The sequence below is a fragment of the Macaca fascicularis genome, chromosome 8 (assembly GCF_037993035.2).
Source record: "Macaca fascicularis isolate 582-1 chromosome 8, T2T-MFA8v1.1".
NCBI classification, from domain to species: domain Eukaryota; kingdom Metazoa; phylum Chordata; class Mammalia; order Primates; family Cercopithecidae; genus Macaca; species Macaca fascicularis.
Window position 1 is genome coordinate 15,649,963 of NC_088382.1, and position 24,397 is coordinate 15,674,359.

The window sequence follows — 24,397 nt, forward strand, 5'->3', positions numbered from 1 at the left end:
GGGACGTGGATTCAGTTACCTTCCCATCTCACATTTGAGAACTCTCAGGGGCTCACATCACAGCTGGGTGGGGTGGAACTAATGTCTCAGGCAGGACGTTGGCCCCAGAGCCCAGCTCTTAACCCACCCCTGCTGTTTTCAGTCCACCAAACTTGTAGAGAGGGGGGTGTGGTGGGGGGGGCAGAGGTCGTGCGTTTCAGGGGCAGCTGAGAAACCAACACAGTAGAAGAGGGGCAGGAAATAAACCAGGCAGGAGACACAGGCAGTGTTTGGGAGATCTGCGCGGGGTCTGGGGGCCACCTCTGGGCCTGTGAACCCCGTTCTGTGCTCTCGGCTTGCCCAACCTTGGCCCTCAGACACATGCTGCGCACTTCAGGTGAAATCTCAGTCCCTCGCGTGGTGCGGGCATCTTTTCTCCCTGGCTTTGTCTCTCCTTAAATCACAGAGTCTCAGTGGGGATGGTGGGGTGGTTGGTGGTCCATGGAATTTGCCCTCCACCTCCCCATCCTTGTCCTGTCTGGCCTGTTACCTGAATCTGTGTCTCTTCAGAGCCTGCAGATGTGTGGAGGCCACGGCAGCCTCTCGCTGACCGACCTCTCTAACTTTTGTATTCATCAGAATCATGTTAAATGCTGATTCCTAGGCACCCCATTAGACTCTCTACGCCTGCCTGGTGTGGGTACTTTGAGGAAGGTACAGAGGGTTGCTGGGCTGTTCCAGGAGGGAATTTGCATTTGTGGAATGTCCACTGTGCTCCTTCCAGCACTCTACTTTCCACACACGTGGCATTAAACCTGGAAGACCTCTGGGTGCTGTGCTGGGTGAGGAAGCCCCGGCTGGACGAACGGCTGCTGGGGCTCGGACTTGATTCCTGGGCTGGGGGCTGCGGGCTTACTCTGTTCAGTGGGCCTGCTGATGGGATGCCCTGGGAAGTCCTGCTGTGCACTCAGGGAGGTGCAGAGACAGGCTCAGGAAATACAGACCATGGATTTAAAAATTCCTACTGGAAAATCTTTTATGAGCAAATTTGCATCTGACTGAAGACAAGCATTGCTTGAATAATTGGATTGTTTACAAAACTGGTCCTATGAACAGATTAGTTTTCATTCATGCCTTGTGTATAACGTAAATAGGAACTATTACAGCAACCTATATTAACTTTCAATTTTGTATCAGATTGCATTCCAGATTACAAATGGCTGCTTGATAATCTAATTGATAAAACGGAGGAATTTGGTACTTGGAACCCAGAGTGAAGAGAACAGAATTGCTTTGGTTTCTCAAAAGCATGTGACAGGGGTGACCTGGGGTGAAGAGAAGTGGTTGGAGTCATTACACTCGAGGAGATGACCTGCCCCAGCTTTTCTCAGCTGTCTTCTCGATAAAACAAAAGAGTGATAAACGTGGAAAACTTCAGCACTGAGTTCGTCTATGCCCTGAGCTTCTCATACGGTCATTAATGTGACCGGGCTGTATCTGTGAAGCCTCCATACAGGCACGAAGGAATTAGGCTAGAGTAAGACAGCCGGCATCCTCTGGCGTCTGGGCCACGTGTCATTTCCTAAAGCCTTTTTGGATGAAATGACAGTCGCAATGTCTGATGTTCAGAGGAGTGTAATCTCACGTATGAGATGCAGATTTTAAGCACCAAAGCCAGGAAGCTTGGTGGGAGTGGCCATCTTCCAAGTGGTTTTCTGTGCTGCCATGGACGAGGTGTGGATGTGTCATCCGTTGGTGAGATCCACTAGTGAAAGGGCTAAGCAAACCCTTATGGGGGAGGGGGGTGGTGTTTGTGAAGCTACATCTCTTCTGGCATCCCAAGTAAATACATTTTATAAAACTTGTGAATTTAACCCTGACGCTAACCCTGAGTGTTGAAGTCTGGTGCAGTGTCTTGAGCCCTCTTCTGCATTGAGGGTGAGTGACTGTAAATGACCAATTCCTCAGTGGTGAAAGTTCAAATTTAGCTTCCCTGAGGAAGCCAGACCTCAGTCACCCATGTCTCCATTGTAAACACTGCGGCCTCTATATGGGTGGCTGCAAGTTTCCAGGTCCTCCTTGGAGAAGCAGCCGTGCGGTGCTTGGTGATTTGATAACATCAGCCACCTGCTGTCTTGTCTAATCATGGTACAAATGATTCTCCTACAAGGAAACATCTGGTTTCTTCCCCGATCCATGGAAGAAGCAGCCCACCTAGTAACTGCACCGTCCTCTGTACATTCACAGTGAAGTCTGTCTGTCTGTGAGGAGTGTCATGTATGTCGTGGGAATCACGGGAATTGCCTTAATTCTTCCTCTTTTTGAGGGCTCGAGCAGCTCTGCCTGTTTTACCTGGGATGAGCAGCGGGTGGTCTCTGGCTGCTGTGGGACTAGGGCTTGGGGTGCGTCATCACATCTGGTGGCCTGTCGAGGTGGGCATCAATGTCTTTTGCCTGTTGGCTGAGGCAGTTGTGATGCCATGGGGGTCATGCTTGTGTCGGGGCCAACCCAGTTCTTCCCATGCACACACCTCCTGCTGGAGTGCCTTTCCTTATGATGACGTGTTGAATTAGCGTGGAGAATGTGGAGAGGCTCTGGGCCTCTCCTTCCCATTCTTACTCCCTGGAGCTGTGATGCCCAACAAGGGAGCCCATAGCCAGAGGCTCCTTTAAATTTAATTAGAATAAAGATTTGATTATATAGCTAAACACATTTGAAAAGAACTTCACAGATTAAATTCCAGATTCAGCCCTTCAGGCCCAGTGGCCACGTTTTGGGGCTCAGCAGCTGTAGGTGGCTGTTGTCTTTCAGTGTTGACTGAGCAGATTGGGATGTTTCCAGTTCAGCAGGCAGTTCTCTTGCATGGTTATGCCTGTGGTGAGGGCACCTTGGCTGGAGAGCCTCGTGGGGATCCCTTAGGCCTCTGGCTGCAGCCAGGCTGCACGGTTCCTGTGCCCTGGGTCCTCTGAAGGCCCAGATGGATCCCACCACAGAGTCAGCACTGCTAGACTTGGGTACTGTGTGTAGACAGCAGAGGGGCATGTCCAGGCCTTGCTGACTGGCCTCCTTGGCCAGGCTCCCCTATCCAAGTCTTCAGGGGAAATGCATCCACCATCCACACCGTGCACCAGAAGAAAACTGCAGGCTTCTCTGTGGGTGGTGAATTGAGATCATGCAGAGTGACTAGGCTTGGGCTCCTGGCCAGCGTGGAGCCTGATGATAGCTTTAGGTGGAACCTGACATGCCTCCATGTGTACATGGCAAAGAGAATGCAGTGTTGTCAGCTTGAATCTAAATGTGCTCCCGTTTTGAGGTGGAAGGTTCTGGGATTATTGGAAATTGGTGATTGTCCTGCTGTGGAGTACTTTGAATGCAGGCACTGGTTTAGGATAACCCTGGTTTCCTGGTCCTGTATGTGGGCATCCCTGACTCTGCTGGGCTGGAGGAAGGCAGGGTAGACGGGAAGGTGACAAGAGGTCAGGTGTTTCCAGCTGTGGGGAGTGATGCCATCAGATGGCCGAGATCAGGAGGGTGGTGGCCAGGGGACCAAAGCGGAGGTGCGAGGAAATGCCATGTTTCCTGGGGCGTGGGGAGGACCTGTTGAATTCTATTCCTGGGCAACAGTTCTTCCATTCTCAGGAATCTCTGCCATTGTAATTGAGCAACAAATTCAGTAATTGCTCTAATCACTTACTGTTAAGTCCCCATTCCACTTACCATGAATTAGCAACAGTGACAACAGTTTGCCTGGTCAAGCCTTGCCAAGAAAAAACCGTGGAACTGGTTTTAGTTGCCTTGATTTCCTTCCAAATCAGATTCCTTAGCGGCTTGTGTCCCCACAGCTGCTGCAGTTCCTCCTGGGCCTGGCAGGCACATTCCACACATTCACATCTCAGCTCAGATGCAGGCGTGCACATTATTTACAGAAAATCGCACTGTGCTGTGATCGGCTTGAGCTGACATTTTCTAGGTGGGAGGTGGAGGCCGAGGACCTGTGAGGGACTGTCCGAGTGTCCTCTCATTGACTTGGAGCCAGGTGTACATTTGTTCTTCAAAAGTTCTAATGGTATGAAATTAGAAATATGAATTTTTAAAATTCACGTGTTATGAACTCTGTTCAGTGATTTCCTCTGAAATGAGAGACTATTTGCAGACAAGGCAGTTGGCCTGCAGCTCTCCTTAGAACTGTCCTAAGACCTCGATGCCATCCTATGGTCTCTTCTTGGATGTGGGGTGCGCTGCTTGAAGCAAAACCAAAGGAAAGAACGTGGTCAGTGAGCATCACTACTGCAGCCAGCTCAACGCGCACACCCACTGGGAGGGGGGCCGGATCACTTAACATTGTAAATGCATTTAACACTAAACCAGCAAGTCAGCCAGGACTTTCTGTAACCAAACTGCCTGGCTCATGGGAACCTGACACTTGACTTTTCGGAAGAGAATACTTGCTTCTGTGGAGTGTCAATATTTGTCTCATTTCTTGAGACTTTGCTCAAAGTGATGAACATGTGTAAATTTGGACCTTTTTCTGTAAATTGGGCCACAGAGCTCTCTAGGCACAGTCAGGGGAGTAAAAGGCTGTGAAAGATGCCACCTGATGTGAGCCATGGCCAGGCACTTTGGAACCTGGGATCCCATCTCCAGCCTTTCAAAGGACATAGAGGAATATAAAATGCAGATGGGAGAGTTCATATTTTGGGCATCTCTGTTCTTTTGAAATCGAAGTGCAAAGAAAAAGTTTTGCCTCGAGGTCTTACCCCACACTCGTTTTTCTCCAGAGGTTTTAAAATTTTCTTAACTGCTTTTTTCTCCCCCGAATCTTGGGGAACTTCTATCTTCATATCTTCTTAAAAGATATGGTTAAATTGAACACTGAAATTTAAAAACATGCTTTCATATTTTTCTTTTAACGATGTATCTGACATTGGTGAAGAACTAAGTGGGTGTATTGGTTTACTTTTTTTTTTTTTTTTTTTGAGACAGTCTTGATGTCTGCCCAGGCTGGAATGCAGTGGCACGATCTTGGCTCACTGCAGCCTCACCTCATGGTTCACGCCATTCTCCTGCCTCAGCCTCCTGAGTAGCTGGGATTATAAGTGCCTGCCACCATGGCTTGTTCATTTTTGTATTAGTAGAGACAGGGTTTCAACATGTTGACCAGGCTGGTCTTGAAATCCTGACCTCAGGTGATGCTCTCACTTTGACCTCCCAATGTGCTGGGATTACAGGCATGAGCCACCACACTCGGCCTGGGATATTCTTGATTGTAATTGTAATAGATCCCTTTAATAAAAACAGAACAACAAAAAAGCTGTCTGAAAAGTCTCAAAATTAAAGAGCTCGCTTGGACAGGGATTTGGACACCAGTTGAATGGCCCAGCACAAACCATAGTTACATGGTCCACTGGGCCTGTTAGATCCTTAGGGGTATTTGAAGTGGTGGGGATATTTGCATTTCTGCCTCTGGATATCGTGTTAGTATGAATTCGACTAGTGTTTGAGGGCCAGGTTCAGATCCGGGAAAACAAGAGCCCCTGCTCTCACGGCACTTCTCTTCTATGTGTGTGTGTGAGGAAAATAGAAAGCATAAGATATTTTTTTCAATGAGCTGGGAAGATGGAAAAACAAGCTTAAGATGTTTACTTGTTCAGAAGAAGGAAAGTGCAAGGAATACTCAGCTTTGCTGCTGCTGAAGGAGGCCCCTGGCGGAGGCTGTTTCAGAGGTGGGGTTTCTCTGAGAAAGGCGGTAAGAGGCAAATAGGATGCCCCATCTGGTTTGCCAGAGATGGGGAAAGTTAATATCTCCAAAACAGCCTCAGCATTCTGGCAAAGGCTTCGGAAAATCAGCTAGGGTGTGGGACCCTTGTTGGCCGCTTGGTAGAAGGAAAACTTTGCTGGTCCTGAGGACTGTACTGTTCTTCCACTGCTATAAAGAACTACCTGAGGCTGGGTAATAAGGAAAAAAGGTTTAATCGGCATACAGTTCTGTGGGCTGTATAGGCTTCTACATCTGGGGACACTTACAATCATGGGGGAAGGTGAAGGGGAGGCAGGCATGCCTTCACATGGCTGGAAGGGGAGAGAGAGTGAAGGGGAAGGTGCCATGCACCTCCAAACAACCAGATCTCGGGAGAACTATCATGAGGACAACACTTGAGGGATTGTGATAAACCATTAGAAACCACCCCCGTAAGTCAATCACCTCCCACCAGGGCCCACCTCCAACACGGTTACAGTTCAGCATGAGATTTGGGTGGGGACACAGCCACACCACGTCAGGCTTCCCATTCTTCTCCTGCACATGCTTCGCAAATGGTTCTGTCATTTGTTTTTGTTTTTGTTGATACATAATATATGTACATATTTTCAGAGTGCATGTGATATCTTGATTCATCCCTATGTTGATCAAATCTGGGTACTTGGGATGTCTTTCACTTGAAATATTTTCTTTTCCTTGTGCTGGTAATGTTCAAATTATTCTCTCCTAGCTGTTTTGATAATACACAGTAGATGACCCATTGCCATGCCCCTGTTGATTTGTCAATAGTAGGTCTTGTGCTCCCATTAGGCTGTGTGTTTGTGCTTGTTACCAGCCTCTGTGCATCCTGCTTATGAGTGGGCTCTGCTGGGCCCTGTTGACCCACTCTTGGCCTCCATGAGATCTGCTCTCAGCTCCTGCTTATGAGTGAGAACATGCGCCATTTCTTTGCTTGGTTCGTTCGCTTAATGTAATGTCCTCCAGCTCCATCCATGCTGTCGCGGATGACAGGACTCTCCGCTGTGTGGTGGAGTATTGTTCCTGTGTATGTTCGGGCCACATTCCCTTCATCCCCTGTTGATGGGCACTCAGGTGATTCTGGACCTTGGCTGCTGTGGATGGTCCTGCATTGAAGCTGGGAGCAGTCACTGGCTTCATATTCGGGGACGTGAGCCACTTTGATGTTCTCAAGCAGCCTATCCCCAAAGCCCTCCGTGGAATGCCGCATTCCTTTGTGTCCATGGCTTCCACTAGGATGAACCGTTGGGAAGGGGCTTTGAACGCTTGGGTTTCTGTCTTTGGTAGCCCGCTGCACTGACCAAGCAGGGGTCCCAGTGACCCTGGACACCACCTCACATAAGGTCCAAAGATGTAGTTAGGTTCTTTTTTTAACTTAAAAACACTTTTGACCTGGTTAAGCTATAGCATTATCAGTTAGTGTTTTTCCTATTGGAAAGGTGTATATTTTATTTTCTAAGAAGGAAAGAAATCCTGTTAAATACTCTAACCACAGATTAAATCATGTCAAGGAAAGGTACTATTTTGGGGGAAAATTGTCCCTTCATGTCAAAGATCAAGGAGGTGACTTACATTATTTCATTGAGTTAATTATGAAATCTTAAGTGGTTTTGAGAAGACGAGCTGTGGATGCTGCAAGACATGAGACTGATGCTGATTTAATGTCAGTCAGCCCTGACAGAATGTGGCTAATATTTAAAGCTTGCTCCAGTATTGCTTGATAGATTGTAAGTTAATGTAAAGATCTGTTTGATGCTTTTATTATACAAAATACTATTGAGAAAAAGTTTGACAGCCAAGGAACCGCCTTCAACCAGTTTCTTCCTAATTTCTATCACAGAAAAACTTGTCCTGTTAATTCCAGGATTTACTTTTGAAAAGTTCCTGTAAGGAGAGCAGAGGTATTGGTGGTTGAATGGTGACTTGAATTTAGGTGAAGATCGTTAAATATTTCATAGTCATGTTTTTCTTGGTGATTTTAGCAATTTTATATTAAATTTAGAACTGCGAATCAAACCAAATGTGTTCTTTTGCTTTTGTGATACTCCTTTGTATGACTATAGTGGTAAAGAATAATAAAATGTGTATAGGGTATTTTCTCTGTGTAGATGTTAGGATTTTTAGGGGAACAAATTAGTCATTCTTCTAATAGACATTGTGCTGTGTGTTGGGTCCTTTGTGTATTAGTTGAATTACTATAATGAGGACCACTTGAAAGTATGTTTCTATACAAGATCTTTTATATGCTGCCTTGTGTTATGCAAAATCCTTCATCCTCTAAGAAGACTAAGTAATGGGTTGGAGGAGAGGTTTAATTCCCCATTAGGTCTATTCCGAATGCCCAGAATTGAATGCAAGTATGAATTATGTTTTTGAAGTGGGGAGTGTGTGGTGGACTCCTTTTTAGGTCATGGGAGGGAGATAAAGCAAAGATCAGATTTGCTGATGAACATTTGTGCATATTCTAGTGCGGAAGTCATATGATTTGACTGCACCTGCGTACTCTGATTTTGGTGTCATTAGTGTCCGTAGCCACAAGCCTCAGCCGCCTCTGGGATCCACTCTGAGGGACTGTGGTGAGGGTTATTACAGAGTCATGTGTGTTAGCGAATGGCACAAATGGCCTTGTGGGCCTACTTTGGCTTTGTTTGAACCTGTAGATTGTTAAACTAATTTTAGTTTAACATTCTGAGGATTATAAATTGATTCTTGTCTAAGAAGAGGTTTCTGTTGTCTTTGAAGACAGGAGCCACAATACAGGAGGTCCCTGGCTCACAATGGTTACATTTGTGATTTTTTTTCAACCTTGTGATGGTGTGAACTAGTCACACTCAGTGCATTATTTGGCCCGAGATGGGCTGCCTGTGGATCAACCCGTTGTAAGTTGAAACTATTATGTCAAATGCACTTTCTATTTAGGATATTTTCAGCTTACGTTGGGTTTATTGGAACAGTTTCATCCCATGGTAAGTCAGGGAGCATGTGTGCTCATAAAAGTAGAGACGATCTCATAGATACCATTAGGTATAAAGTCTCTGATGTTACAGAGATACGATGAAAACAATCAAGTGGGACTTGGAAGCCTTGGAGGGACTCACATGGTGGCTCCTGGAATGCAAACGTGAGCGCTACTGGCATCTGGATGTGACGTCTGTGCCTTCTGCTCAGCCCAGTGGGTTATCAGCTGCTCTCGAGGGCAGAGAGGTCCAGCTTTCCTGTGTTTAGGTGTTTGAGCTGCCTTGAGGCTAGCTCAATTCTCACTGGTGTCTTCAAGGCTTTAGGCCTTCTGAACAAGCAGGAGGAAGGATGACTTTGTAGAGCTTTGGAAATCTCAACGGCCTTCAGGGCCATCCCCCTTGGCAGGAGAGAGCCCCACTGGAGGCGAGCAGGGTGCCGTGCAGGCCTGTGCTGGGCCCAGGCATGTAGGGACGTTGTGAGGGCCACAGGACACAGATCGGTCTTGGTTCACAACTGGTGTCGATGGCCACGCAGCATTTGTGGCAGGTACATGAGTGCAGGGACGTGGGTTTTGGGGTGTGCGTCCTGGTTGCCTAGTTGCTTGGAAGACTCCTATTCAGACCCCAGCCTGAGTCACCGTGACAGGCCTCCCGCTTCACACACCACACGGAAGCCGTGGTGTCGGTCACTGACGCCCTCCAGATGTCAGAAATGCGTGTGTATCTTCCCTGGTCTCAGGATGGGTCTTGGTTTGAGGTTATAGTAAACGTTCTTTAAGAGGGGTTTTGGATATTTTTTTGTTTGCAAGGAGGCAGCAGGGAGTGCTTGAGCAGTGAGATCCCCTTCCCAACCAATGAGAATTCAGATCACAGCAGGTAATTACGGCAGCGGGGCGAGTGGCCAATCCTGAACTGTGGCTATGGTTGGAGTGTTGCCCCGCGGACAGAGCTTGCTGGGGCCTCAGTGGCCCCTGTGGGGTGTGTGGAGCGCATGAACTGGGTGCTGCTGGGCCGTGGCTGGCTCCCCAGCCTGGGGTTTATGCAGGACTCGTTCTGAAGACAACTTGAAACCCAGGAAGCAGCACGAGAACGGGTTTGTGCGTTTCTGGATACTTGGTGCTTCCTAGTCTCAGTCGCTTTGCAGGCTCTGAGGGATCTCCCAGGAAGACTTGCACAGTAGGCCCCCGGGGTGGATGGGGCTCCAGCGGGTCTTGCAGGAGCTGGAAGTGGGGCGGGGGGTGAATGTCTCACAAGCGGGACCTTTCAAATGGGCCCAGCAGGATGCATCTGTGGAAATGGTGCCACCTAATGCAGGGCTGCAGGCAGCAGGGCCTGAAAGGTTACAGCGGGCTCTTTTTCTGCTCTCTGGAGAGAGTCTCTGCATGGTTTTCCTTGGTTTTTGTCTGTCTGGAAGCTGCTTCCCCCTTTCTTGGGCTTACCTAGCCTTCTGAGCTTCCTTATTGAGTATGACAAAGCCCTGAGAAGGCATTTTTATCGCATAATTATGTTATCCTGGTAGCAGGATAAATGATCTGCAAATGTGGGTGACTCAGTAGCTTTGAGGGTGTTCAATATCCAAGACAGAGGTGGGAATGAGATGTTCAGGCAGGCGTCAGAGGATCTGTTCTCTGCTTCACACTGGGGCCCTGGTTTGCTGACAGTCTTCACACTCGATCCAAAATGGGGATAATGAAATCTCACGGATTCGGCTTCAGCTGAGAGCTCCCTCCAGCACAGTCTTGTGTGAGTAACAGTTTATATGTTTGGTGCGAAGGGCGGGCCCCAGTTGATCTTATTTGTGGTGGTGCTTATGGTGGCTTTTCCATAGGAATGTAGACTTTATTAGCTTTGGCAAGGAAATCCTGAGTAAATCTGAAGAACGTTTCAGGAAATTCTGGAACCTGCAGTGAATCTGTATGAAATTGAGATTTGGATTCTCATGATTTCCTAATGCTACCCCGAAGCCCAGCAGTTGAGATAGTCGTAGAGCTTCAGTTGTGCTTCCCAGTTCCCCATTTTAAAAGGAACACGTTGATTTCATCTAGAATGTTCTGATCTCTGAGTGCTGCCGGCGGAGTGACCAGCTCTGTGCGTCAGAGGGGAAGCCAGGGCTGTGCTTACGTCGTCGCGGCAGCTGGGAGCTGACCCTGGACCTCAGGCACCTGTGATGCTGACCATTTGCTGTAAACTCCAAGGGTGCATTGGTCTCCTTGGCGCTTTACAGTCTTCTGAAGCTTTTGATGTGTCTGCACTTTATAGCTTTTTCAGGAGTAGATGGCCTTTTCCCACACCCTTGGGCTGAGTTTTGTCAGAGGCTGGTGTGTGGGAAGCACCACACCCACATTCTGTCAGGGAAGACTCTGGTGCCCAACTGAGGTCAGAGTGGAAATTTGTTTTTCCTTCCCTGCAGTCTGGTCCAGCTGCTCCCTGCTTGGTCAGAAGAAAATCATGCTTATCCAAGTCATAGGCAAACCCGCTAAGTCAAACATTTGTCTTTCTTCTTTAGTATACCCATTTCATTTATATGGGGCAATAGATAGAGAAATGTCTTTTAGGGGAAAATTAATTTCTTTAATTACAAAGAACTTTTTGGATAAAAACTGTAATCAAGAGGCTATTTTTGTAGAAAGAGCTAGTTAAATACTATAGTTGGAAAGCTCCTTATATTTGATCTTAAACTTGGGCCTGGTGTGCATATCCACACGCTCGTGCTCATGACACCAGGCTCAACTGTGAACTACAGGCACTGGTACATACTTTCTGGTTGCTTTTTTGAAAGTCTTATTGCTTGGCCTCTCTGACTCAAATGTTGAGTTATGTTGATTCTGTTCAGAATGTTCATCCCTCCATCTAGGGTCCAGTCGTCTTTCAGGGAGGAACCGTCTTCCTCATCTTTGTCTCCTACAGTATTGTATATTTAATAGTCAAATATTTATAGGTTACATGGGTGACTGATCTGTTCATTAGGAAAACAATGTCAATTTTTACATCATTATAATGGACTTGTTAAATGATTATGTTAGTATAATGAAGTTTACATAGCAAAAGAGGCTTTGCAGATGTGACTGTAACGGACAGTGAGATGGGGGAGGACCCTGGGTTGTCCAGGTGGGGTCCAGTGTCCTCACATGTGCCTGGTTGAGAGGGAGTATGAGGGTCTGCCCCAGAGGAGGAGACCTGAGAAGGAGATAGAGGCCAGAGGGCTGTGGGGCTGAGGGCGGCGGGGGTGGGGGGGTGATGCAGGGGCCGGAGGGGCATGGGTCCAAGGGTGGGGCAGGGGCCAGAGGGGTGCAGGGCTGAGGCTGGGGCAGCGGTCGGAGGGGGGTGGGGCTGTGAGCCAAGCTGCATTGTGGCCTCTATGAATTGGGAGACTCCAGGCAGGAACACAACCTACTTGACCCCTTGACTTCAGCCCTGGCACTCCTGACTTCCAGGGTTGAGAGGAGGTTTGCATTTGTGGTAATTTGTTGCAGCAGCAATAGGAAGTTAATGCATTGTATCTGTTCTTCACTTCCAAACCTTTGAAAAGTAACCCTGTTGTATCGGCCTTTTGTGTGCTCTAAATTCTAATGAGATGGTTTGTAGGAAATAATGGACACAAACGATGGCAGAACACAAAGTTGGACAGAAGCGGTGTCTTCTGTGGTTCTGTAGTTTGGGTCTGTGAAGTTAGATTTCGGTCACAGAGTGTGTGGTCTCGTTCAGCGTATACCGGAAATACTTGTTCAGAGCTCCTGGGGGAGTGGTCTTTAACACTGTTAGCATTAAAACTTCAAGCACATCAGGGACAGAGTTCCTGAGTCAGTGTTAGGTGACCTTTGAATAAGAGTTGGCATGTAGAATCTGCCCACTTTACTAGTATCAAGCAGCAATATCTTTTTTTTTTTTTTTTTTTTTTTGAGATGGAGTCTCCTTCTGTCACCCAGACTGGAGTACAGTGGCACGGTCTCGGCTCACTGCAACCCCCGCCGCCTGTGTTGAAGTGATGCTCCTGCCTCAGCCTCCAAGCCTCAGCCTCCAAATTGCATGATTTATTTTCCTGTTTTATATACTTAGTATATGAAAACTCTGCAAACTTTATTAATACAAATGACATGCCAGAGCTTATGAGAATCCAGCATTTTCCCATGCAAATTAGTAGTAATGTGGAATTCCTGGGCTGGTTTGGTTTTATAAGACGTAGGGGAGGATTCTTTGCCTAATTTCTGTGGAGCTAACAATTGTTAATCACCCAGCACTCTTACCTCCCCCAACAGCTCAGGTGAGGGGTGTTACCCCTGCTGTCGAGAGGCGGGAGACTGAGGCTTAGATGAGCAGGTGACAGGTTACTATCCAGCCCCACCCACCCTGTAGTTTCCTGCCGTGGCTCAGCTGTCTTCCTGTGAGAAAGGACAGACACCTTGGTGCTGGGTAGAATTCCTTGTGAACCCTTTTCCATCCTTCAGGAAGTTCTTGCTTTACAGTGGTGGCTCATGGAGAGGCCTCTGGCCCACTGAGAAAGTGGCTAATGTAACATTACTGTTTCTGGCTGCTGTTGATTGGGTTATTTGTAAATAGACATTTATTGCTCACAGCTCTGGAGGCTGGGAAGTCCAAGGTCAAGGCACCTCTGCAGATCTGGTGCCCCAGGGCCTGTGGCTCACAGACGGCAGCATCTGGCCAGGTCTTGCATGGCAGCGGGCATCTCATCAGGCCTCACATGGTGGAGGACAAGAGGGCTCCGTCAGGTCTCCCAACAAGGACACCAAACCCAGTCCTGAGAGCGGGACCTCCCAAAGGCCCCACCTCTTAATGTATCCCATCGGAGATGGTTTCAGCATGAGGTTTTGGGGACATTCAGGCCAGAGCCATTGCTCTGCTGCTGTGTTAGGGCTGCCATGGCATCATTACTGCAACAGAGCTGCAGCCTTCTCATCTGCATTTGCTGCAGGAGGAAGACGCAAGTGCCTGTGCAAGTTGGGGTTCGGTGCAAGAAGTGGAGACCCTCTGGGAATATTAGCAGGAGGAACTTAAGGGCTTTGAGAACTGACACCTTAGGACTGTAGTTTTCTTCAGACTGTAAAAACCTTGATGTGTGACAATACTGAACATTGAGCCCTGTGATCCTGTAAAACACTGATTGTTAAGACATTCTCCTTCCCCACAACTATGCCCCTACGTTGTTTACTGCAAGAAGCCCCTTCCCATGTGGCTTAGGCTGACTTGCGAATGACCATTTACTGAGGACAAGCCCAGGCACAGGCCTTTAAACCCCCCCATCTCTGCCTTATAAGTGATTAACTAAACTGCCTGTTCCCACTGATCAATCAGGACAAAACGCTTGTTAGCCAAATCTTGGTTCCTCCTCTTCTCTCCTTACCCGAACCTGAGTCCCCTCTGAGGAAACCTCTGATCCCCAATCAGCCACCCCATCGCTTGCTTCCCCAACCACTTCCTCCTGGCCTTGTTTCCCCTTCCCTGTGAAGGAGGGAGCAGTTCTGGCTGCTCTGAGATGCTGGGAGGCCTGCCGTTGGAGCAGTGGGCACCTCCCACCTTGAAATGGTTCTTCGTGGTGCAGTTGCACCTAGGTAGGTGGACTTGTCTTTGTTGCCTTCCACAGAGGATGGTTAGGGTGGGCAGGAAAGAATTCTCTGCTACAAATCTGCATTCCAGGCTGTTTCCAGAAGTGGGAATTCTCATGCCCTGAAGTCTGGGAATGAATTTCTAGTTTCCCAGCTTCAGGTGGAGTTGAAAATGAGTGAGGCAACCCACCACACCCATCTGGAGCCAGGAACTAGAGCCGTTTTTAAAGTGGCAGTTTCTCCATAAGATTAGCAAAAAAATGCACTCAGCACATTTCTTTCTCATATGCATTTGGCCATCTGAAATGGGAATGGTGGTTTTTGAAGCATGGATGTAGTTTTAAATTTTGAGTATTATAACCCTTAATGTAGCTTGTTAGAATGTTGACCTGATTATCTGGAGATTTACTAAACCTTTGGAGTGGTAATAATGAGTTGATCTATATGACTTTGCTTTCTAGGATGCAATGAAAGTACTATAATTAAAACCTCTGCAGTTGGGTGCAGCAGGCGATTGGCCAAAACAAATTCTTCCTTTTGGTTTTCTTTAACCAAACAAGGAAGTAGAGTGTAGGCTGAAGTGGCAAATTCATTTCAGAGCACGCCAGAGCCCTCAACGATAGAGCAGCCTTCTCAGGTGAACGTGTAACGTGCCTTGAGTCTTGGCAAGCCTGGCTACTGATGTGTGCACGTGACACCACGGAGCCACACCTAGGAAGATGTGGTTTCTGTAGCAAGATTTGGAAAGCCAAAGTGCAACTTAATTATCCAACTTTGTTACAGAAAGAGCTTTGACCAGATGGCCAAAGACCTGATTCTCTTATGATCGAGACTTGGTTATAAAATTGCCCTTACTTGGTGCCAATCAGTGTTGGTCCACAGTGGTACTCCTCCAACCTCACTGAATAGTTTGGAGACTGAACTGAGACTGAAAATCTCCTTAAGGTGAAAAGGGCTCTGGGGCACCCGGAAATATCCGCACACCCGTGGCCATTCCCCTTTAAGGTGGAAAGGACTGCTGGGTCACGCGAGAGCATCCGCACACCCGTGGACGACCTCTTTAAGGTGGAAAGCGCTGCTGGGTTGCCCAGCAATATCCGTACACCCGTGGCCATTGTGGCTGTCCCTCTTTCTGCTCAGTCACCTCTGTGTTCCTGCATTCAGGCTTTGGGACACTCATGAGCAGCTTGTCCCCTGGGCTAGTGAGGAAGGAGTGGGAGGTTGTTCTGAGGCTCTGTCACCATCTGCCCTGTCGTGAGCTGGGCAAGGCAGCGGCAGTGACCCCGGAGGAGACTGGTCAGTGAGGGCTCCAGCAGGAAGTGCGAGGCTTGGGGTGGCTCTGCCAGTCGTAACCAAATGTCTTCCCTCTTATTTCCATGATTCCTTCTAGTTCTGCGCCTTGCACTGCAGAGTCTCTGTGTGTCTATAAATACACATTAGTTACGATACAGGTGCCTCTTTCCCCTCTGGGGCTGGGCCTGGGGAGTAAAGTGCAAGACCCCCTTACTGCTGGATGCCCACCAGCACGAGGCACTGCCTGCCCTGCTAACTAATGCCTTCAGCGAGTCCTGGAAGTCCCCTCCTGAGCACCTGGCCTGTTGACAGTGTACACGGGAGACAGATGAGCTCCCCTTGCCCCACCCTGAGCAGAGACTGGGGAGGCGGCGGCAGCAGTGTCCCCCATGGTGTATCCTCGGTGCATGGAGGAAAAGTCTGTTCATGCTTAAAACAGCCCATCCTCTCGAAAGCAGGGGGACAACCACATTTCCATCTGGAATCTTAAAAAAGGGCCCTTCTCTTTGAGAGAAGAAGAATGTGGCATGTATGTGTGTACCTCCTTTTTTGTTTTTTTGTTTTTTTGTTTTTTTTTTGAGACGGTCTCCCTCTGTCACCCAGGCTGGAGTGCAGTGGCGCAATCTCAGCTCATTGCAAGCTCCGCCTCCTGGGTTCAGGCCATTCTCCTGCCTCAGCCTCCCGAGTAGCTGAGACTACAGGCGCCTACCACCACACCTGGCTAATTTTTTGTATTTTTAGTAGAGATAGGGTTTTACCGTATTAGCCAGGATGGTCTCGATCTCCTGACCTCGTGATCCGCCCACCTCAGCCTCCCAAAGTGCTGGGATTACAGGTGTGAGCTACCGCACTGGGCTGTATGTGTGTACCTCCTTACAAGTCTTGCCCGACCTTTGCATTTAAAAATTATTGAAAAACTTAAAGATGTAACTGACAAGAACTTTATAGGTTTCTCCAAGTAAAAATTTGGAAAAGTTAAGTGAACCCATAATGTGTTTATTAGTCCCACACTTGGATTTTAAAGGTGGGTAAAACATCTCCCAGTTCTTCAACCTGATTTCTGTGGAATCATGAATGAAACGTGCTGAAGTTGCCGTGCGGATTTTGTTATGTGGCGGTGACAAGTGGGGCTGGTCACTAAACAACTGGAGGGATCCCTGTCCTTTCTGTGCTCCTGTTGGACACTAGGCACGTGCTTGGCTGTTTTCTGTGTGTTGTGTGGGCAAGATGAGGACAGAATTTTCAGAAGCTCCACACGGTGGTATCTTCTCCCTTTTCTGTTAAAACGTGTCTTCTGCTGCTTCTACATAGACCGTGTTTCTCTTGCCTGTCTACGTAAACAGTGTTTAACAAAAACTGTATTGTAGACTTGTGAAGCTGAATTCCACATTATAAAGCAGATAGAGATGACTGAACATTGTTTTGTGGAAGGAAGGTTTAAAATGATTTTTAGCTTTTTCCCTGAAAGAGGGAATAATTTTAACTTTTTCCCTGATATAGGGAATAATGAAATGGGAAAATAATTAAATTTTCCAATGTAATTGTTAGATTATATTTAATTATTTGTTAGATTATTCATGTATTGCAAGGGATAAAGGAACTAGATCACCTCATGCACCCAAATGAAAATTTAAAGGGTATGGGCGAATTCATTTGAACTCTTTTAATCTTTTTTTTTTGACAGTCTCACTCTGTTTCCCAGGCTGGGTGCAGCAGTACAATGACAGCTCACTGCAACCCCAACCTTCTAGGCTCAAGTGATTCTCCTGCCTCAGCATCCCCAACTGCTGGGATTTACAGGCATTCATCACCACACATAGCTTATCACCTCTTGGAGACTAGCTTTGAGTTTGGGCATTCAGTGAACTGTATTTTGGTTAATTCCCAAAGTTTCTCACTGTTTATCTTTAATTTGCTAGAAATCTAAATGTATTGTGAAATGCATCACATTTCCTTAGCATTCACGGATTCCCTGTTAATGGGGCAGAGACGGAGAAGGGCAGAAGGCATTCGGACATCAGGGTTGCAGTTGAGTGCTTGCCCCGAGCACACTGGAGCTCTGGGCTCTGTGGCCCCACGGGGGTCCTCTGTCCACTGAGGGGGTCAGGTTACCTGGAAGGTCCCTCCAGCCTCTGCGATTTTGCCCTTTTCAGGTTAACATCTCGTCTTTGTCCTGGGCAGCATTGCCTTTCATTCACTGACCCACGACTGAACAGCTGGTCAGTGGCCATTGCTGCTTCCTTCAGCTGGGAGTTGGTGACGTGATTACATTTCCATGAAACTTGGTTCTTGGTGTATTAAGGGTTCAGTTGTGTCTTGATTTTTAATCTGCACCTCTGAATTGGTCTTTTGATTGCAAAGAGTTTGCTTCCTGGATTTGTTTCTGAATATTTCTTGGATAAGAGAAGAACCTCGCTTATCTGTGTGTTCCTTTAATGTGTTTTGGCAGGCATTTAAATGGGTGTCTTAGCCCTTAGCCCATTTTCTGTGTGTGGTGGATTCATTCGAATCATTTATGGGAAGTCTCTCTTCCATTAAGGCCAGAGGACGTGGGGTGCTGTCTCCCTACACTAGGGGGAAATGGCATTGTTCTGCCCTCCTCCCTGGGAACCCTGGGGTTTCCAGGTCTCTGGGCTTGGCTCCCACACTGCGAGAGGGGCTGTGGCTTCTGGAGCCCGTTTTGTGCGGAACTGACTCCTTCACTTGCTTTATTCCCCACCATCTTTGCTGCTTTATGACACAGGGATGAGGGAGTCGGGCCCGGGGGCCACGCCTGTGCCTGAAAGGCTCGATGCAGAAACTCCTCATGGGAAGGATGTTTCTTGAGGGCAGCTTGGAGTCTTTTCCTACTTTTAACAGAGAAGTAGCTATTCACATAGTTCTATTCTGCTAGTGATGTTTCAAACTAATTGGTGTAGAGTTATGAAGATGTCCCAGACACGCATGATCCACTCCAGGCCAGTGCCGGGCATTGTGCTCAGATGCCTTCAGACCACATTCAGATGCCAAAGATTCTTGCTTGGTTATTCTCAAATTTACGAGAATCTAAAACAGGAGCCACGGTGTGGATTTTCTCTTGAGCCCCCATGCCTTTGCTTTGTATTTTGGGAATGAATGACTTCATCAAGGGGAAAGAATTTGAGGAAGGAGCCTCTGAAGCTAGGGAGGGGGTGGGGGGGCAGGGAGGCAGAGGGAAAAGGAGCTGTAGGGGGAGGAGCCAGGCTGGGGCTTCTCCCCATGATGCTCCCCCACCCCTGGCGCGAGGCCCCAGGGATGGATTGACTTTCCCACAGGAAATGTGTATGAGGATTGCGTGTCTGTTTCATGGGCTGGCCATTTGGATTGAGGGAATGTCCGTCTTGTGATTCCTTATTGATTCGAATGTCGAAAAGCTTTGTGCTCAATACACAGGGGTCTCTTGGTGCGATGGGAAATGTGATCGCAGCCGCCTTCGGGGTGGGAAGGGCCCTCGAGACCCTCAGTGGTGGCCGGTGCCGGCCTTCGCCTCCCTGGGTGAGCTGCCCTCAGGGTGGGAAGGGAGGTCCTCGGTGGTGGCCGCTGCCGGCCTTCGCCTCCCCGGGTGAGTGCTGCTCCATCCCCAGTGTCTCCGACTCCTTGCCTGGCACCTTCCTGGTTGAAGGCCGTGATCCATCAGCCTTGTCCACGCATGTCCTGCAGACTAGTGCTGACTGCAGGTCCAGGGGTGGTCAGAGGAGGCCAGAGGAGGCCCTGGTGATGCGAAGCTATACGTTTAATGGTGGCGCTGCTGAGTGCATGAGCCGCCTCAGCCCAAGAGTCTGGGTAGGAGCGAACCGCGGGGTGGAGGGAAGACTGGACAGATGGGTGGTTTCCTCGGCCCTTGGGAGCATGGCCAGGTCCATGCTCAGACCTCCTGGCTTCTCCCATATTTCCATAAATAGCAAGGGAAGGACTCGGGGCACCCAGGGACCTCATGTGTATAAGCTGTGTCCTCGCGTGGCCCCAGCTGCAGCCAGTGACGTTATTCTCTTTAACCTCAGGCTTATTTTGTATAAAAACACAAAGGAACAGAAGTAGTTCAGGGGCCTCTAAAGACTTATGTAATTGTTAATAGGCCTACTTTTATGATTTCTTATGTATTAAGGGCAAATCATGAAACAAATTCATTTCTGTTTGAAGAAATCTTTACCGTTCTCATTTTTGTGGCAAGCAACATTGATTCTTTGCTTAGAGCGTTAGTGCCCTCCTGCCAAGCGCCGCTGCCTGGCGTGTCCTCGGCACACACCTCTGTCCATTGGTTTCCGTCCACCTTTCCGCCTAGAATTGTAGGAGGGGCGCTGGGATCTTAGGGCTAGAAAGAAACTGTGAAGACCACTTTTAGGGGCGGCTTTTAGTCAGGGCTCTCCAGAGAGACAGCCGGGTGTGTGTGTGTCTCCAGAGGGAGGCTTGCTGCAGGGGCTACAGAGTCCAAGAAGCCCCAGGACCCACAGCCTGCAAGCTAGAGCCCTGGGAGGGTGTGGCTTGAAGACTTGAGAAGCGGAGGGTGCACATCCCACCCGGGTCTGAGGAGCTGAGACCCAGGAGCACGGGCGGCAGAAGACAGATGTCACTGGCCCATCAGCCAGACAGGTGGAGTGAGCCCAGTCTTCCCCGCCTTGCTGTTTTACTCGAGCCCTGGGTGGATAGAGTAGTACCCTCCATACTGGTGAGGATGGGTCTCCACTCAGTCCAGAGGCAAACATGCATCTCACACAGAAATAATGCAGAATCAGCCATCTGGGCACCTGGGGCATGCTCAGGTCAATGCACAAAACCAACGCCGCGCGTGGCCCTGATGTCTGCGTGTTCACATCATTCCACGCACATTTCTCAGTCATCTCCTCGGTGAGTTTGTAAGGTCGTTGTGTGGTTCTGGGGGTCTTTGCCCCGGGTGGTGGTGGTGATGACAGGCTCCCCAGCGTCCCAGCTCAGGTGCGGTAGGTGATGCCACCAACAGCTCCTTATTTCTCAGACACTTGAGCGGATGCTCTGTGCAGCCAGTTCCACCTGCAGCAGCATCTGTTCCCTACGCTGATTCCATTCGGAGTGTGTGCCTGCCTTCTGTTGGGGTGCAGCCTTCTTTCAGGGAGGAACTGTGTCCTGTTCGCCTATGTCTCCTGTGGTGTATCTCATGGCTGAATAAGTACCTATAGGTTACCTCAGTGGCTGAATGATAGGTTCATTGGAAGGAAAACTTTATACTTTTTTTTCTTTTTGAGATGGAGTTCCACACTTGAATACCTAGGCTGAAGTGCAATGGCACGATCTCGGCTCATTGCAACCTCCCCTCCCAGGTTCAAGTGATTCTCCTCCCTCAGCCTCCCAAGTAGCTGGGGTTACAGGCGTCTGCCACCATGCCTGGCTAATTTTTGTATTTTTGTTAGAGACGGGGTTTCGCCATGTTGGCCAGGCTGGTCTCAAACTCTTGACCTCAGGTGATGTATCCACTTCGGCCACCCAAAGTGCTGGGATTACAGCCATGAGCCACCACACCCAGCAACTTAATTCCTTTTTTTTTTTTTTTTAATCATAATGGGCTTGTTAAATGCTTAAGTTAATGTTTATTTTTAAAAATGTCATCTGTGACCTTTCAGCTTTTCATAGCACTTCTCATGTGAATATTTAAATAAAGGCCCTTTAGTCATGGGGGAGAAGGGGTTATCCCTTTCAGCAGAGGGAGATGGAGGAACGGGCCCTGGTGTGTCTGAGCACAGGCAGTCACCCCAGCCTTGGTGCTTGCTTAGGTCTGTTCTACGTTCACCGTAGCAGCGCCCACTCTGATTGTCAGCTTAAAAATAAGCTTTTTCCTCTTTCTAATCAGAACAGTTAGTTTGTTAACCATCACGTTAAGGTATTGAGAATGATGGCTTTCAGGCCTCAGTTATGACACAAATAGTAAATGCAGCTGACCCTGAACGACATGGGTTTTGAGCTTCGAAGGATCACTTATGTTAATTTTTTTTCTAACCTAACCCTTATTGAAAAAACCTGGCTTTGTGGAGGGCCGAAGTTTCCTACATGCGGTTCCATAGGGTGGCCGCGGGTCCTGTGGATACGAAGATTTGGGTAAACTCGGGGGGTGTTCTGGAATCCATGTCCCTGTGTATACAGAGGGACAACTGCAGCTTTTTAAAAGTTTGTGTCCTGCCTTGTCCTAAAAAGGCTCCAAGGTGGATGCAAAATTATTTCATTCTTTTGGTTTTCTTGGTGGGATACTGATGTTTATTCTTCAGGGTCTAAAATCCTGAGTGAACAGAGTTAGTGCTTCAGGAACAAAGCCAGTCTGGAAACACATATTGAGATATCCACCTTTTCTTCATGGTTTCACAAAAGGTCGTGATCATGTTTTATTCGGTTGAACCGTAGGAAACTGCTAATATTTGCTGTTTTTGGCCTACAGAATGGCAAATTCGTACGATATTAAAAAGAAAGGCTTCCTGGATGGGGAAAATAGGAATCAGTAAGAACCTGAAGTTGTCTGTCAGTTGTCTGTCATGGCCTCTGAGTCACAGGTAAATAAACCTGCGTGAGGGGACGTTGGCTGTACAGTATTTTCCTTCTGTTTTAAGACTGTCAGAAAAAGGTCAGTTCTATTGCGTTGGGTCCCTGCACCTCACCTTTGCTGCAGAGGGGACTTGCCATTATACCTCTTGCCCCCAGGGCCCAGGAGGCTGATGCCACATAGAAGACCTGCAAGTCAGTGGACATGAACAGGCACCGGACACGCTGTGCACCTTGGGATGCATCTGAGAAGTGCATGCTTGCAGCAGGTCTGGGGTGAGGGCATGTTCCCTCTCCTCTCCCTTCTCTGGCTTTGCAGGCCTTTGAAATTGGTCCTGGAAAGTGAAATTAGTTAATGCTGATCAGCTCGAGGTCAAAGCCGGAATCAGGCTCATCATTTCCTGCAGTGATCACAGCAGCAGGTCCTAAACTCAACGTGACCTGAACCCGGAGAGTCGAGGTTCCGCCCTGCTTTGTGACTCGGTTGTGTGCGGTCTTGAGAAAGTGAACAAGGATTTTCTTGACTCTGAGGGGACCGAAGAGACCCGCCCTTCACTAGGGGTCTGTGTGAAGCAGTGGACCCTCCAGTCAGGAGGCAGCAGGGACTCAGGAAAGCCCCACATGCCCTCCAGTTCCCCTATGTTGAAATGGTTTGTACTCGGCCATGCCGGGTCATTTTGGGAGGTAAGTGGGCGGTTCACATGGGGGTACGCAGTATTCTTAGGTGTCAGGTGCGAGAGTTGAATTTGTAGAAGCTGTGCAGATAGGAAAGGGCCTGGCAGGGAGTGCTGTTTACACAGAGCCGATTTAATGCGAGGTCTGCGCTCTCCCTAGGTCCGCGTCTGACTGGTGTCTCCCAGTCTGCAATGGGACGTTCACGTGACTCGGCGCCATCGTCCCACTCTGTGTAGACGTCTGAGGATCTGTGCGTGGCTTCTCTGTTAGAGTGAGTTATGCTAATGAACTGAGAAACAGTGAACAAACCCTGAATTGGTCAGCACTGGTTCCACGGCCAGTTCTGCCGTGGTTGGAGTCATTCATCATAACGTGTGCTGGACTCCTATGCTGAGCTCTGATTTTCAGAGGCCCTTTAACTTGGCAGCTAACCAGCGGCTTCCTTCAGAAGACATTTGAGTCCCCTTTACCTGCCAGGGTGACCCTGGGAGTTTGAAGATGAGTGAGACAAGCCCTCCCTGTCTTGTGGAATTTACTGTCCAGAGGGGAGACAGATGTAGATGGTGAAGGAGGCCCTATCAGAGGTCAGCGCATGTCGGTTTTATTTCTGTAGCACTTGCTGTGTTCAGGCTGTGCCCCGGGCCATGTGCAGAGCATCTGGGGACCCTGCCCATGGCATCCCAGGCACAGCTAGCATCTGTACCATCTTCATACTTGACCTGAGTTTTGGGGGAAGTACCGAGGATGGCTTCTACCTTTGCTGGAGAGGGTTGGAAGTCAGGGCAGTCCTCCACACGGGAGATGATCTCCAGCTGAATCCTCAAGAAAGAGAGGTGGTTCCCACAGAGGCAAAGCAGGGCAGCATGCACAGACCTGGGTGTGGGGTCTGGGGCAGGTGCATCTGAGTGGGGTCTGCTGGGAGACGGTGCGGGTGAGGTGTGAAGGCAGTTCGAATTTACAGGATATATTATCACTAAGGCGATGCTGGGGAAACAGATAAAATCGGGACTCTAGGGTAAACGTGGACCTAGGGTTACCCTGGGCGTGGGTGTTTTCAGGCTCTGAAGGCAGAGATTTAGGAAATTGGGCAGAGTTGAGCCCCAGATGAGGACGAAGGGCTACCCTTGGGGGGGATGTTGAATGAGACAGGGGTGGAAACCCAGTGAATGTCCTGGGGTCAGTCTGGTAGGAAGGCAACAGAGGAGACCGGTGCCCTCAAAGGCCCTATGGGTCCTGCCTCTCAAAGTGCTGGGATTACAGGCATGAGCCACTGCTCCCTACCGTTACTGGTAAAATTTCTAAGCTACTGTCTCATACCCACTCCCATATATTTTTTTTTTAAACCAGGTTTATGGCTGTATTTTTTCCAAGGGAACCAAACAGTTACCTGTTTGAAGTACAAATAACACGATGTTTAAAAACCAAAAATGTCAATTTGCACAGAAGTTTCCAAATACCCAGTTGGTTTGAGCCTTGCATTGCAGTGCCACTACCTGCTCTTAAATTTCTACACGATGTAGAGATAGCGAGGCAGGGACGACTCGTACATCTTCAAGTTTTGATTCTACTAACTTGGGTATATTTTCAATTATTTTGGCACACCTGTGCGTGTGGCAAGCAATGCCAGGGTATTTATT

The 24,397-nt window shown here is 48.5% G+C and overlaps 1 long non-coding RNA gene across 1 annotated transcript; it reads left to right on the top strand.

Annotated features, from left to right (window-relative positions):
• Window positions 1–240: 240 nt before the first annotated feature.
• LOC141407499 (uncharacterized) lies at window positions 241–4,245 on the top strand. Its single transcript, XR_012416877.1, has 2 exons — window positions 241–376; window positions 1,189–4,245. It is a non-coding gene; the product is annotated as an uncharacterized lncRNA (long non-coding RNA).
• Window positions 4,246–24,397: the final 20,152 nt, after the last annotated feature.